This window comes from Frankliniella occidentalis, unplaced genomic scaffold (assembly GCF_000697945.3).
Source record: "Frankliniella occidentalis isolate FOCC.00 unplaced genomic scaffold, Focc_3.1 Scaffold91, whole genome shotgun sequence".
Lineage (NCBI taxonomy): Eukaryota > Metazoa > Arthropoda > Insecta > Thysanoptera > Thripidae > Frankliniella > Frankliniella occidentalis.
In genome coordinates this window covers 205,358-208,873 of record NW_026267220.1, presented here as the reverse complement: position 1 = coordinate 208,873, position 3,516 = coordinate 205,358, and the positions used below count along the sequence as shown (strand labels likewise).

Below are 3,516 nucleotides of genomic sequence, written 5' to 3'. Positions count from 1 at the left end.
CAAGTCCACCTCCTCGACGCGCTGCAGCCCGGGTCGCAATCTGGCCAGAAACACGGGAAAAAGCCAATAAATGGAACATAACCTAACCTCCGCGCGCCCGGGGGGCTCATTTTCTGGCCATTTTCCTTGAGGCCTCGTCAATCTAGGCGTGGGTCGATCATTGCCGCTAAAAACGCCTGGAGGGTAGGCAATGTTTTCCTGAATCGGGCCTCCGCGGTCCCCTGTCCCTCCGAGCGCTTGGTCAGGACAAGGCGAGAGCTTCGGAGAGGCATTGATTTCTTCCCTTTTCCATTTAGTTCTCAGCGCTGTTTACTTCTGGTTGATATTCTTGCATTGGCGGGAGTAATGAATTCGTCTATAGACGGTTCAGTTTAAGCTGACTCGGGGCGAGGGGAGGGGGGGAGGGGCGAAAGCATTTTCGGTGCCGTGCGTGTCCTGCTTGGCTTGCCCTACAGAAATGTTGGGCAGACAAGCAAACATCAAGCAAGCAATAAAAATAAAAAAACAAAAAAAAACGCTATTTTTGGGAAACCTTTATTTTAACGGGCCCGGTCACAAACAGTTAGGACAATCGACTTGGACCCGTGGTGGGTGGTGGGCACCTACCCTCTGGGGTGCGGGCGGAGCCGCGGCGAGGCCCTGCCCGAGGCAGTGCTGGTACGGCGAGGCCGAGCCCGCGGCAGTGGGGCCCGGGGCCGCGGCGGCGGCGGGGACGGAGGTGACGGCCGTGGCGGGCACGGCGGACAGCACGGCGGCCACCGCCGAGGGGGTGAGGCCGCCCGCGCCGCGGGGCACGTGCGCGTGCACCGTCTGGCGCCGCTTGCGGGACCCCTTGACGGAGGCCTTCCTGCCGGCCATGGACGGGCGGCGCCACTTGCCGAGGCCGGAGACGAGGCTCGCGGCCAGGCCCGTGGTGGAGGCCGGCGGGGTGGGCGCGTCCTTCTCGCTGGCGCAGAGCGACGTGAAGGTGAAGTTGGCCGGCAGCGAGTACACCTTGGCCAGCGGCCGGTGCGACTGGGCCTGCGCCGCGGCCGCCGCCTGCAGCATCCGCTCCTGCACCTCCTCCAGTAGCTCCTCCTGCTCCGCGGCCAGCTCTCGCTCCAGCTCGCGCTCCAGCTCCACCTCCATGTCCATCTGTACCGAGTTCTGACGTTTCCGTCCACAGAAGCAGGCGACAGCTGAGTGGCGAGCGCGCTGGGGTGTGGTCTGGAAACTGTCGGCCCAGGGATCGAATCCCAGCCGTGGCACTTTTTTCCGCTCCGTTGAACCGCTCCCGGCGACATGCGCATCTCGGCTGTCGCTGACTACCGAAGACATGATAAACAGAGCGGGAAAAAAGTGCCACGGCTGGGATTCGATCCCTGGGCCGACAGTTCCCGGACCACACGCCAGCGCGCTTGCCTCTCAGCTGTCGCCTGCTTCTGTGGCCGGTAAAGTCAGAACTCGGTCCTGCTGTACGAGTCTTGGTCTTCCGAAATGCACGCGTTCAGGTCGGGCCAAGTCCACCTCCTCGACGCGCTGCAGCCCGGGTCGAAATCTTGGCCAAAAGGCAAATAAATGCACTCTCCGCTAGCCTAACCTAACCTCGCCACGCCCGGGGAGCTCATTTACTGGCAATTTTCCTTGTTTCTGTCCAGGAGTCGACCCGGGCTGCAGCGCGTCGAGGAGGTGGACTTGACCCGACCTGAACGCGTGCAATCCGGGAGACCAAGACTCGTAATTGCTTGGTATGACTCATGCTTACCTTGCCTCATATATAAAAATTATTTTTACCCTGCTTTTCTTTTAGTTTTACTGATGTCGTGATGCAAATGTTTTCAAAACATTTACATTTTCAACATCTCCTCACTATCAAATAACTCTTAAGGCAATGGAAATACTTGGTCCGTAGACATATTTCACTTCATGCATTAGCAGACCATTGTGAAAGATGTTTCAATTCCATATGCAAAATACATTGCCTTAATGGGTCGCAAAGCTAGAGCAAATCTTGAATGTTTTTCTTTGGCTTGAGTAAATAAACAAACATCTGAAACAATCTTGCTGTAAATAAATAAGCCTGAAGCTAATAATGAATAGTTTTGTTAACCTACTAGAAGCTCTTTGAAAGACTCTTCATGGTAAATGAACCAAATGATAGCTTCAGTTTTCTTGCATATAAATCTAGCATGAAGCATAGATGCTGAGTGTGTAAAAACATCAAAAGTATTTGGTATTTGGATTAAACTTTTGACTTGGAAACAACACTCAACCACACATATTCTTATAATTCTGTACTATGACAGGCACCAGTCATGAGCAAATACAATAAAGCATAAATATTGTTATCATGTTATTAAAAAAATTAGGAGGTGAAAATACTTTGAATTCGCTGATCAACAACTTTTATACTCAACCGTCAATGGAAAACAAAGAAATAGGTACATAATCTTAATTTATTTATGTCCTTCCAAGGAGAAATATCTTCTTTCTAACTACAGCAAATAGATATTATATATCATGAAGACCTTGATTTATATCCATAGCTAATATCAGTTGCATTTAGCGGGGATGAAGTGTTTCAGATCACATCTTACATCTTGTGTCCAGCTGGAACACATTTGCCAAAAGCATGTCATGTTAAAGATTGCTTTCAAATGACCTCAAAGTAAAAACACACTGGCACTACTTTTCAACTTCATGTCATGAAACCATAAAACCATAACATGACACTGTTTTGACAAGGATGTTCCACTTGGATACTGACAGGTAGATTAGGCACTTTCACGAAAGAAGTGCCAAAGTATTCAAAGCTTGTTCCAAATAGGCATTTTGAACGACGTAGTACAGAAGCAGGTAAGTCTTTTCAAATTATCTTTTCAAATAAAACTCAAATTCTTGTAACATAGGCCAAACTGGATTATCCACAAAATACATTTATTACTAAAACAGAGTTCTGTCCTTCTGCAACTTAAAAATAATCTCACAAGCGTCTGAATACCCTTGTAAGAGGATGAAAAAGTATTAGACTTATGGGTTACACATTTGTGAATTCCTGAACTTCTGGCTTAGTTGGCAATCGGTGACAACCAGCATTTTGCGGACTAATCTACTAAACAGAATTAACTGTATTTTCAAACCAACACACAGTTTAACAACAAATTATGAAGTTTGCGGTGAATGCAGCATTGTGCACCCACATGACAAATGCATTCCACTCTCTATCAAGGGTACAATGAAATAAACAATAACTTGTTAAAGGCAAGCAATTTTAAAGTTTGCTTTTTAACACTGTCCCTCACTGACTCTCACAGAGAGTTAATTAATTGTCTCTTTGAAGAAATATCTAAAAAAACACACTGGCCAGAGCGTGCATGACAAAAATAACAACACCAATTTTACACAGTTTACTTTAGTCTTCAATAAATCTATTTTGAAAATAGGATTTCAACATTCAACACAACTTTGATCAAACTCTCTTCCCTAAACTTTTAACGAACAACAAACGCTACGAGGTCGGGGGGGTGGGGTCAGGGG

General features: G+C 47.9%; 1 protein-coding gene across 1 annotated transcript in view; it reads right to left on the bottom strand.

Annotated features, from left to right (window-relative positions):
- The window catches only part of LOC127749775 (voltage-dependent T-type calcium channel subunit alpha-1G-like), a 28,001-nt gene that overhangs the window by 20,960 nt on the left and 3,525 nt on the right, over positions 1–3,516 (bottom strand). The gene's annotated exons all lie outside the window — the stretch shown is intronic.